The sequence below is a fragment of the Ursus maritimus genome, unplaced genomic scaffold (assembly GCF_017311325.1).
Source record: "Ursus maritimus isolate PB19 unplaced genomic scaffold, ASM1731132v1 scaffold_9, whole genome shotgun sequence".
Classification (NCBI taxonomy): Eukaryota; Metazoa; Chordata; class Mammalia; order Carnivora; family Ursidae; genus Ursus; species Ursus maritimus.
This window is the reverse complement of record NW_024427107.1, coordinates 54,365,057-54,377,876: the sequence shown is the minus strand read 5'-3', so window position 1 is coordinate 54,377,876 and position 12,820 is coordinate 54,365,057.

Below are 12,820 nucleotides of genomic sequence, written 5' to 3'. Positions count from 1 at the left end.
TTTTATTCCCAACGCTGAAAAGATGTGTTATCCAAATCACCCGAAACTTATACTTACCAGGATTATTTATATTTTAAACTTAATTTCAATTTTCTGTATACAATGTTTTAGTTCCTATCAAATAAATGCGAGGCAAATAAATGAACGCAGATTGTCTAGAAAAGCAGAAATGGGTAGGGGACGTTTTTAGCACCTCCAAAACAATAATGCTCTGTAATTTGTTAATGATCCTAATATTTGTTAATTTATCCCCCCTGCCCCCAGAAACCTATAGTCTATTTTCTACCCAAAAAAGGCATATTTTAAAAAAATCATAAATCCTCCACTCATTTTCCAATTAATAAGATTCTAAATTACTTGCTCCTTTCCTGAAAACGACCTCATCTGGTAGTACTTAGTTTTCTAAACTTTAGCCACACTGAACTTCTATCTACTGATTTTTAACTCAGGGTTACATCTGTCAACTTTCCTGTGTTGAGAGTATTAAACTCTTCTGTTATACACCAACATTTTTAAAATGTTATTTAAAGTATTAATTACTTTAATTAATTACTTTATTAATTACTTTTTGGATAACATGTGTAGCAATAAATATACTGTGTAATAGGAGAAGAGTTTTGAAGTATTCAAATATGCAGTTGCAATTATGTGTTTTATTTTGCTTAAAACATTATAAAATAACATTCTGCCTATATCTTAGAGTTTGGTAGTATTCTTTCTCTGAGGGTACTATTATTTAACATAATCAGATTTCTATGGAAAGGAATAATTTAAAAAATCAAGTCTGTTCTTTATGTAGGAATATATACTTAAACATTTGTTTTAATATTATGGACTGTAAATTGATAGAGGTAGAAAGCATTTCTTTTGGAATCAAAACTTTCTATAGATTTTAGATTTAATTATTTTGCCCAGTTTTATAGTCAATATGCCAGGAAATATCTGAAAAGGATTGTGTCTTACATTTCTTCAGGTATCAGTTAAAAAATTCCCAGAAAATTTCTAATTTATAGCTTATGATTAAAAAATAAAATATTGTAATAAACCTTTTTCCAGATATTTTAATAGTTCTATTTGGACTTGAACTTGCAGGTATATTCTATATCAGAACAAAATGATATAGCTAAAATCTCTTGTGTTAACTCTTTGTGAACAAATGAATATGTTTGTAGGAATCTAAATAATTTGCTTCAATTTTTCACTGGAAATTTTCTAAAACTTCGTGTTAAATAGCCAAATATTTTTAAAATGTAATAAATAATAGTTTAAATTTTTAAGAGGTTTATAACTTTAAAAGTCATAAAGATAAATGTTGGAGATCATTATAACAAGTATCAGTAGAAATAAAAGGAGTAATAATCCTTCAGGAAATATGCATTTTAACAAAACTTCTATCTATGTACTACAATCCATATCAAGTCAGATTCACAATTAACAAGCTTACTTCATTGTTCATTTGGATTATATTTGTATAATTAGCATGACTGCTATTTAGTTAGCATTTATACTATCTAAATATTACATACACATCTTTCTGAAAGTGCCATTCATTTTAAACATGTACCATGTGAAATAAAAGAAAAATGTAAGTGGTTTATCTAATTTTATATATTCTCCACTGTAACTTTTTTGTCATTGTCTTTTTGGTCTTCATACAAATTAAAACATTATTGTGTATGAAATTTTATTTGAGCATAATACTTTGAACACAATAAAGCTGGGAGCAATTTCCGTTTGGGTGAATTGCATTTGTCCTTTGCCATGTATTTAAAGTATGTAATAACAAACACCTTTAATCACAGGACATAGGATGTTATAAGTAAAGGAGAGATAAAATAAAATATAAAGTATGTAAACCAGTGAAAATATATTGAACTACCCAGAAGTAGTCATATATCACTTCCAAATACAAAAATCAGCACCAGTGACTGATATGAGTATTTATCAGAAACCTCCCCAAAAGTCAAAAGTACAAATAAGCATAATCTGTATGCTTAGTGTAATCATTGCTAAATCATATATAGTTTAGTAAAAGTAATTTAAAACCATATAATTTAATTGTAAAGCATCCCTGGATAGAAATGAAGACAAGCAAAATCTACGTTTGAGGTCACAATAGATTCCAGATGGTCTTATTAAGTGACAAAAATGTTAACTGAGTGAAGGATAATAACTACAATAAGAAGCTGGATTCTAACTTCAGATTTAAATTTCTCTCGGATGTGCTATCTTCCCTGGGGTTTTCTACTTGGAAGTCACTATTAGTTTATTATTGCTTAACAGCAGGAAGCCTTCTGAAGTTCAATTTTGTGAAGGTCTGAAATTCTCTTTGATTATCCTCCAGGACCCTAGGACTATTTTAAAAAACTTTGAGTTTTAGTATATTTGTCTTGATTCAATTTTACAAATTAAACTACATATTAAGTGCACCAAGAAAGTTCACTCTTTAAGCAACTCTTCACAAGACCCTTTTGGAAGACATGCATTCTTCCACAGCAATTTACATGGTCCCAAGCCAAACTGCAGATGGTGAATGTATTACTTACGTTTGCTGTTTGCCTTTTAAAATCTCTATATCAGATAGTCTTTAAAATGGTACACAATCTCTAATCAGAGTTTGATTTACAAATACTAAAGGAGTTATTGCTACTACCCCTACCATAAAATGTAAAATAACTGGTTTAACAGGAGTCAAAATATTGCTGTGAAAATAAAATCATAGCAGACTATTTTCTGTTTAAGCTTATGCACTGTACTGTTGTGTGATGGTCAGTATCTTGTGTCAACTTGTGTAGTCTATACTACTGTTATTTAAGGTATTTTGTAGATGCGGTTAACATCTACGATGAGGGACTTTAAGTAAAGATTATCCTCAATAATGTGAGTGGTTTCATCAAAGCAGTTGAAAACCTTAAGGACAAAACCTGACTTTTCCCAAAGAAGATATCCTGCCTGAGCCTCCAGCCTACCTACTGGGCCTACAATATTAAGGTCAAGACTGGAACGTCAACCCTCTCTGGGTTTTGGTCTCAGCCTACCTATAGATTTTGGACTTGCCATGCCTTAGAATTGCATGAGCCAATTCCTTAAAATAAATCTCTCTTCTAGTTCTCTCACCCACCCTCTCTCTCAAGATATATATCCCATTATATTATACATACATATATCATACATTATAATTCTTTATGTATGTTTGTACATTTATATCTTTATAATACATACATATAATATATAATATACTTACCTTTTATATATATCCTATATTTAATTTCATATCTACATGTATATGTTTCTCTGGAGACACCTAACATAAACCAGCAATCATTAATCTGTTCTCTATTTCCATTGTTTTATAATTTTATCATTTCAAGAATTTTATATGAATGGAATCATACTATGCAACCTTTGAGTTCGGAGGGGAGCATTGTTTTTGTTGTTTTTGTTTTGATTTTTTGTTTTTTTACTCATTACAATTATCTAGAGATTCATACAGTTTGTTATGCCTATCAATACTTTGTTCCTTTTTATTTCTGAGTAGTATTCCATGGTAGAGACATACCACAGTTTATCATCTTATCCACTCAAGGACATCTGGGTTGTTTTCAGTTTGAGACTATCATGAATAAATTAGTTATGAACATTACTGTACAAATCTCTGTGTGAACATAAATCATTATTTCTCTGAGATAAATGTTTAAGACTCCAACTGCAGACTCATATGGTAGCTGCATGTTTAGTCATGTAATAAACTGCCTACCTAATTTCCAAAGTAGACTTCTCATGTTGTATTCGCATGGTCAATATAAAAGTGATCCCATTTCTCAGTATCCTCACCAGTGCTTGGTGTTGTCAGTATTTTCTTAAGTTTTATTGTAGCTGCTCTGATTAGTTTGTAGTACTGTCAGAATTTGGATATAATTTTCATTTTTCCCAATTGCTAATGATGATGAACATCTCTTTATGTTCTGATTTGCCATCTCTATGCCTTTTCAACTGAGGGAGGCTGATTCCATCCACTTGTGCTTTGTTAAAATTATTTTAGTTGTTCTAGTTCTTTCACTCTCCATATAAATTCTGGAATGATCTTGTCTAATCTACAAAGTATCTGGCTGGGATTTTGATAGTAATTACAGGAAACTTATATGTGAATGTGGAAAGAATTGACATATTTACTCTGTTGAATCTTCCAATTCTTGAATACAGTCCGTATTTCCTTTTATTTAGATTTTCTTTGATTTCTTTCATCAGAATATTTTGGTTTCAGCATGCAAGTTCTGTATGTTTTATTAAATTTACAACTTTTTTATGATAGTACATAGTATTTTAAGTTCACTTTTTGTGTCCGTGTACTTATTGCTAGTATATAGAAATACGATTTGTTTTGTATATTGATCTAAGTACACTGAAACCTTACTAAACACACTTATAAATTTTAGGATTTTAAAATAGATTCTTTGAGAGTGTCTACATAGGCAATCATTTCAATTGCGAATATACTCAGTTTTATTTCCTCCTTTTCAATCTGTATACATGTTATGTCTTTCTGTCCCCTTATTTCACTCAGCCCTATGTGGAATAAAAATTGAGGCAGTAGGCATCCTAGCCTTGTTTCTGATCTTAGGGGAAAAAACTTCAGTCTTTCACCATAAGTGTAATGTTAATTGTAAGGTTTTTTCCCAGATGTTCTTTATCAAGTAGAGAAAGTTCTCTCTATACTTGTTTATGATTTTATCATGAGTGGTTGTTGAATTTTTGTCAAATGCATTCTTTGCATATGTCTACACATATGTCTATGCATATGTTATTCATATGTCAAATGCATATCGATTGATATAATTATGTTCTTTTTCTTCTTTTGACTGTCAATGTAGATTACATTGATGTTTGAATACTAAACCGGCCTTGCATACCTGAAATAAACCCCACTTGTTATGCTGTATAATTCTTTTTATATATTACTGAGTTATATTTGCTAATATTTGTCAAGGATTTTTCTGTCTACATATGTAGGTTTTCTGTTTGTTTTTCATACTGCGTTTGTTAGGTTTTGGTAGCAGGGAAATATTAAGTTCATAAAAAGAATTTACACAAATCCCCTCCTCTCCATTTTCTGGAAAAGATGGTGTAGAACTGGTATTCATTCTTCCTTAAGTATTTGATAGAATTATTTAGTGAAAACCTCTGGGCCCAGATAGTTTTGGGGGATAAATAAATAAAGAACATCAGAAATCACAAGTAACTGGAAAATATAAATAGACTATTTTATCCTCTTAAGTTATTTGAAAAATATTTTTCAGTTAAAAGTAAAAAAATATAGCATTGTATGATGGGATCTTCAATAGATGAGGGTTCAATATATACAAACAAAAACATCAAGAGGGAAAGTAAAAGGACACATTGTGGTAAGGTTTCTACATTCCATTTGAAGTGGTAAAACGTTGATTCTAAATAGACTGAAAGCTACAGTTCCTATATATAGTCCCTATAACAAATGGAAACAATACTATGCATAGATATATACAATGTATATTACACAATACATAAATTAAAATGGAATAGTAAATATGATTAGGTAATCAAAATATAAAAGTAGAAGTAAATGAAAAACAGAGGAAATAAAACAAAATGGTACATTTGATTTATGATATAAATATCAAAAATTACATTTAAATAATCTAAACACACAATTAAAAGACAGACAGTGTTAGTCTATATAAAGCATGGCCAAACTCAGGTGGTTTAAAGATTATTTATAATCCCATTTTTCTTAAATTTTCTCATAGATTTTCCATTTTACTTAATCTACATTCTTTAAAGATTTTATTTATTTATTTTGGAGAGAGAGAGAGAGAGAGTGAATGAGCCAGTAGGAGGAGGAGCAGAGGGGGAGGGAGAGGGATAAGACTTGGCTGAGTGCAGAGCTGATGCAGGGCTTGATCTCATGACCCTAAGATCCTGACCTGAGCCAAAACTGTTGGATGCTTAACCAACTGAGCCACCCAGGTGCCCCAAGCTACATTGTTTTATAGCATTCCCTGAATGCATTCTTAAAATTATAAAGATTATTCCTAAGGAGATATTTGCATGCCAAATAATTAAAGATTTTCTAATTTAAAAAATAACTTTGAAACATGGAAAGAGGAAAGGAAGGAAGGAAGGAAGGAAGGAAGGAAGGAAGGAAGGAAGGAAGGAAAGAAGGAAGGAAGGAAGGGAGGAGAGATGGAAATAAGTATAGAAAGATGTAAAAAGAAGGAAGGTAGGAAAAGGAAAGGAAAATGAGAAAAGTTTCACCATTACTTTGATAGATTTTGGATAACTTGTGGATACATTTATTTTTAGCTGATGAAGATTTCTATTTTCAGCTAATGAATATTATTCTTTCTTTTTCGAAAATAGAACACTTTCATCTCTTATGTCAATAAGAAAAACAAAAAGGATACAGAATGTATTTTATCACATATAAAGAAAAGTATCAATATAGAAGTGTAGTGTCCTTTGTGTAAAGAATTGGAGGGATAATTATTTTAGAACAATTCTGCTGGAAATTAAGTCTCCTAGCCTTTCTTCATCTGCTAATATTTCTACTCCCTCATCCTGGAAAATATTTCAACCAGTTATAGAATTCTGGGTTGCCTTTTTTTTTTTTCTTCAAGCATTCTAAAGATATTATGTCATTTCCTCCTGACTTCCCTAGTTACTGATGAGCAATCTTCTGTTGTTCAAATCACTAATCGCTCTAAGTAAATAGTCATATTTCTCTGGCTACTTTCAAGATTTTGCATTGTCTCTACTTTTTAGTAGTTTATGATGTGCTCATGTGTGGATTTCTTTGGTTTTGTTCTACTTGGGGATCACTGACCAAGGTATTGATTTACCTGTTGGTTCACTACTCACATTACTTGGGATGGGATTGGGGGCTCATTAAGATGGGATCCACATGGTGGGCTCAAGAGTTTATACTTTTAATACTGAATGGGGTTATTTTCCAAGTTCTTTGTTATGATCTCCAAGATAGTTTCTGTTCCTTGTGGCCCTCTTTTCAATTATATGACCAGAAAGTGAAGTCTTTTTTTCCCCCAGAAAGTAAAGTCTTTAGTCACCCTACTCTTTATGAAATTACATGGCTTTGATCCCTCATCTGGTGCCGAGCAGCATGAAAATCAGAAAAAATTCACTGCATTATTACTAGTAAATGAATTATGCTGGCAACATATAAATAACCCAAATACTTAAGAACTATTTATTTTTTCCTCTATTTACATTTCTGATAAACTTTTAGTTATCCATCCTTGAAGACTATGTCTAGAAGAATTCTAATTTATTTAACCCTTAATCCTTATTTGTCCAAAAATCTGGCTACAATATGATATATGGCAACTTACTGTATATTAAATATACAAAGTGATGTTTTTATTATTATAATGTAAATTAAGGCTTACATTGGATTAATGCAAACCTAAACAACTTTGAAATGTATATAGAATGATAAAATTCTGAAATCTTTGGAAAAAACAATAAGTTATATGGAAGATAAATTATTTGGAAAAAATTGTTTTGGAACTCGATCTGCATCTTTAAGCACTTGCATTTTTTAAGACTATGTTAATGGTGAGTAGATGAAGGAGGGTAGCAAAATATTCCAAGAAGAGTGAGTAGCATATTTAAAGGTACAGAGCCTTAAGAGAAAACCAGGAACTTGCAATCATTTGGTTTAGTTGGTGGGAAAATCCTAAATGATTTTGTTGAGTGTGTTTGAGAAGGGACTAGTTAGAAACTTCATAGGATTTTGGTCTTAACTGTCCAGCCTAATCATCACCTTTGCTATTGTCTCAAGGCCTTCTTTTGCACTTTATGTTTCCTTTGTCTTGACCACTACTAATTTCTCTGGGACTTGGGGCTAATTTCTCTTCATCATTCAAGTCTTCACTCAATTATCATCTATTGAATAAGGTCTTCCCTGACTACCCTATCTAAAGGAATTTTCATTCCTATCACTTTGTTTAATGTATTACTTTTAGAATACTTGCTCCCATTTTAAATTAACTTACTCATCATGTAATAATAGGTTTATTGTCTCTCCTCACTTGTGAAATGTGCATAAAATGGGAGGGATGCCCTTGTCTAACTTAAGTTCTGGATCACTAGTCACCTAAAAAACATCTAGCACAGTATATCCTATTAAAAATAAATGGATAAGGGGCACTGAGTGGCTCAGCCCATTAAACATCTGCCTTTGGCTCAGGTCATGATCCCAGGGTCCTGGGATCAAGCCCCACAGTGGGACTTCCTACTCCATGGGAAGCCTCCTTCTCCCTCTCCCCTTGCCCCTCTCCCGACTCATGCTCTTTCTTTCTCTCAAATAAAATCTTTAAAAAAAAATACAAAGAAATGGTAAAATGGATATAATATAAATATATAAACAAATTATGAGGTGCCTTGTATATCCTATTAAGGAGTTTGGAATTTTTGTTTTTGTTTTTGTTAAATGACAAATGATCAAAATGAACTGATGTTGTTAAAATATAAAATTGTTTTGTAGATAATTATTTTAGCAGTGGAGCATGCAACAGAAAGAGCAAGTGATGGTCAGGAAAATATAAGAAATATTGCTTACATATATTTGCACAATACCTGATGCATGTTAGTCCTCTATAATGGTTAGTTATCTTACTATTTCCAGATAGCAAAATAGACTTTGCTTAAGCATTTACATGGGTAGAATTTTTCTCTGGAGATGTAGTAACATTTGTCATAGCTAATTATTTGTCTTTAATTAAATTGCCTTTAATGGCAGTTCCCAAACTGATGTGTCTTGGGACACTGAAGCTGTGGGGCAAAACTAGAGTTTAAAATCAATTTTTAAAAATTCCTGTGGTTACATATATTTCTAAAATATTAGTTTGGACAAAGATAAGCTCCTTTTTTAAAGCTGACCACTATGGGTACTTTATATGCTAATATTTAAAGCAAATCTACAGAAAGTGGTGCTTAATGAAGAATTTCTTAAATTCATTTGACCATTAACTCTTCTCTACCCTTGACCTGTTATAACATTATCATTCTGCGGGACACCAGTAGTAGCTGGAGAAATGCTGCTTCAGAATTTGAAGTGTTTATATTCAGCTACCATTATAAATCTTGATTTCATCTTTTAGGGGAAAAACATGTTTTTCTAGAATTTTGGAATTTTCGATTTAAGTTTTATTTCATCTTTTTCAGTCTTGATGTAATTTCATCACTGTTACATAGACTGGATTTTACTCAAATAGCTAACATAACATTCATTATTATAATAGTACAACAGAGCACTGCATAAAATATCATCTAAAAACTGATATTTTTGGTTTTGAAAAGTGTTCAATTGAAACTTCTGTAGTATTTTTTTATTTAATTACGTAGGCTTTTGTTTAATTGTTACTCAACATTACTCAAAATTTCTTCTCCTTTTACAACTGCTTCTTAATCTAGGAAATACATTTTCATATTCATTATTGAAACCATACTGATTTATATTTGAAACTTGAATTTTTAAAAGATTTATTTATTTTAGACAGAGAGAGAAAGAGAGAGAAAACAAGCCAGGGAGGGGCAGAGGGAGAGAGAGAGCTCAAGCAGACTTCCTGTTGAGCATGGAGCCCATCATGGGGCTTGATCTCACAACCCTGAGAGCATGTCCTGAGCTGAAACCAAGACTTGGACACTCAACCAACTAAGCCAACCAGGTGTCCTGAAAATTGAATTTTTACTGCTGACAAAAATCAAGTATAAGACAAATTCAGTTAATTAATTTTTTAAAGATTTCATTTATTTGAGAGAGAGAGGGGGAGAGAACAAGTGGGGGGAAGGGCTGAGGGAGAAGCAGACTCCTGCAGGGCAAGGAACCATACTGGCACTTGATTCTAGGCCCCTGGGATCATGACCTGAGCCAAAGGCAGATGCTTAACCTATTGAGCCACCCAGGTGCCCACAAATTCCATTAATTTTTTAAACTTTTATTCAATTGTATTACTATCATTGTAGAATCCTCTATCTTAATAAAATGGAATAATTAACCCATTCATAGAAATATAATACTATAATGCAAGGATGTTTTATTTCTTCCCATTCAAAGAAGGAAAAAACTATTGAAATAGATGCAAGTGAACCCAGGTATGTTGTTTTAAAGACATCTTTGTGATCAATCCTTAATGAGAAAGATTTTCAACCATACAGTTAAACATTTCTTCAGAAAGTGGATTTATTTGTTTTATATACTTTATTTAATGTATGGAATAAGTTAGGCTATAACAGAGTCAAACTCATTAAGTACAGCATTTAACACTTCCTCTGTTGTTGTGAGGTAATATTGAGTACATTAAAAACAAAGGGTAAAAAGATGAAATAAAAAGTAAACAAAAACACAGATTCAAAAAGATATATGCACCTCTACATTTATTACAGAATTATTTATAATAGCCAAGATATAGAAGCAACCCAAACATCCATTCAATAGATGAATGGGTAAAGATGCGATGCATAGGTACACACACACACACACACACACCCATACCCCCCCCACACACACCACTGGAATATTACTCAGCCATACAAAAGAATGAAACTGTGCCATTTGCAAGAACATTGATGGACCTAGAGGGTATCATGCTAAGTAAAATAAGTCATACGGATGAAGACAAATTTCAATGATTTCACTTATATGTGGAATCTAAACAAACAAATGAATAACCAAACAAACAAAAAGCAGAAACAAGTCTATAAATACAGATAACGAGGGATGACTGAAAAAACAGAGTGGGTGGGGGCATGGGCAAAGGGGTGAAGGGCAGTGGGAGATGCAGGTTTCCAGTTATGGTATGAATAAGTCACAGGAATAAAAGGTAGAGCATAGGAAATACAGTCGATGATGTTGCAATAGTGTTGTATGGTGACAGATTGTAGCTACACTTGTAGTGACTTGTCAAATTACTATGTAATACACCCGAAACTAAAGTAACATTGTATGTCAACTATATCTCAATTTGAAAAAAAGTAAAACTTCCCACATTTAATAATTTAAATGTACCTTATTTATTAAATTATACAAATAAATGTCAATTACAAAGGGATAATTACAGCAAATGGTTATTAAAGCATAAGATAATTCAGAGAAGGAATAAATTACTGTTTTCTCACATGATCTCAAAAGACAGTTGTGGAGGAAATGTGTATGTAGTTAACATTCCAAAACAGAGAAAGAATTTAGCCTTTTAATGTTTCCCTTTACCTACTTACCTAGTTGGATATAAGGTTTAAATATAGAATTATACTGTTTATATTCACTAAATACTTAGTAAAACAGAGAATGATACATTTGTTAAAGTCGTCAAGGCTCAAGTAATTTTGTTTAAAATCTTTTGATTGAAAACCAAAACCCAAGGTTTTATACCCAGATTTACCTTTATCACACTCACTTTAGAGGACAGATTTCTTTGAGGTACAATTTTTTTAGAGTGAAACTGACATATTCAGTGCAGATACTATCTTTTGAACTAAGGATCTGAGTCTTCAGGTACTCTAGAATATACTGTAATCTCAAATTTTAGAATATGAAAATGAGATAGCTATATAATAATGATATCACTTACCAAATGGCACCAGCCTGGAAAATTTAGCTCAGGCATGATTTTTATCAAAGAATAACTTTTCTCTATGTGGGAAGAATATCTTCTTGGCAAAGTGAACATTTTCCAGAAAGCACAAGTAGCATATTAAAAAAAGAAAAGTACAACATAAATCAGACACCAGATCAACAGATGTCAACTTACTGATTCAAAGAGCCAATAGTGACAGTTTTATTTTTTGTATATCCTAATAATAAGTTTATTCTATATGCTAAACATACAATCTAAAATAATTGAATATTCATTATCTCTTTGCTCCTTTTTTTGATTATCAGATAGGAACTAGGCTAAAGTGCTAACTTTGTACTATATATTAAATATCTACTGAACAAATTTATATGTTTTTTTAAAAAATTTTACTTATTTATTTATCAGAGACAGAGAGAGAGAGCACAAGCAGGAGGAGCAGTAAGCCCAGGGAGAAGGAGGCTCCTTGCTGAGCAATGAGCCCAAATAGGGACTCAATCTCAGGACCCTGGGATCAAGACCTGAGCCAAGACACTTAACTGACTGAGCCACCCAGCCATTCCCAAATTTATAGTTTAAGCCTGATAGAAAATTACACTGTAGCATGGAATAATATTTTAATCTCAGTTATAAAAGATAAATTTTGGTGTGTTTAGTTTAATTATTATAAGTAGTTTAAATTAATTGACAGGAAGTTAAATAAAGATTTGCATAAACTATAGCTCAGTAATATTAATTAACACCCTGCATCATTTAACCAATATTTCCAATATTTAACCAATATTTCCTTTATTATGTTAAAGACTAGTCTCGTTGTTTTAAGATTAACTAGGACATATAAATACCTATTTATGATTTCTTTTTTCTTGACTTTTCTTATAAAATGTCCATGTTAAATAACCATTTTATATTATACTTTCTCCTGCATACATTCCCTTTTAAAATACATAAGATACTCATAGGGAGAAATTTCCGTGTCAGAAAACAATGTTTTCCCAAAATAATAACTAGAAAAAACTGTAAAGAAGAAAATTAAGGATGGATGCCTGGGTGGCTCAGTCAGTTAGGTGTCTGCCTTTGGCTCAGGTCATGATCCCGGAGTCCCAGGATTGAGTCCAGTGTGTCAGGATCCCTGCTTGGGAGGGAGTCTGCTTCTGCCTCTGCCCCCCACCCAACTCTCTCTCTCTCTTGCA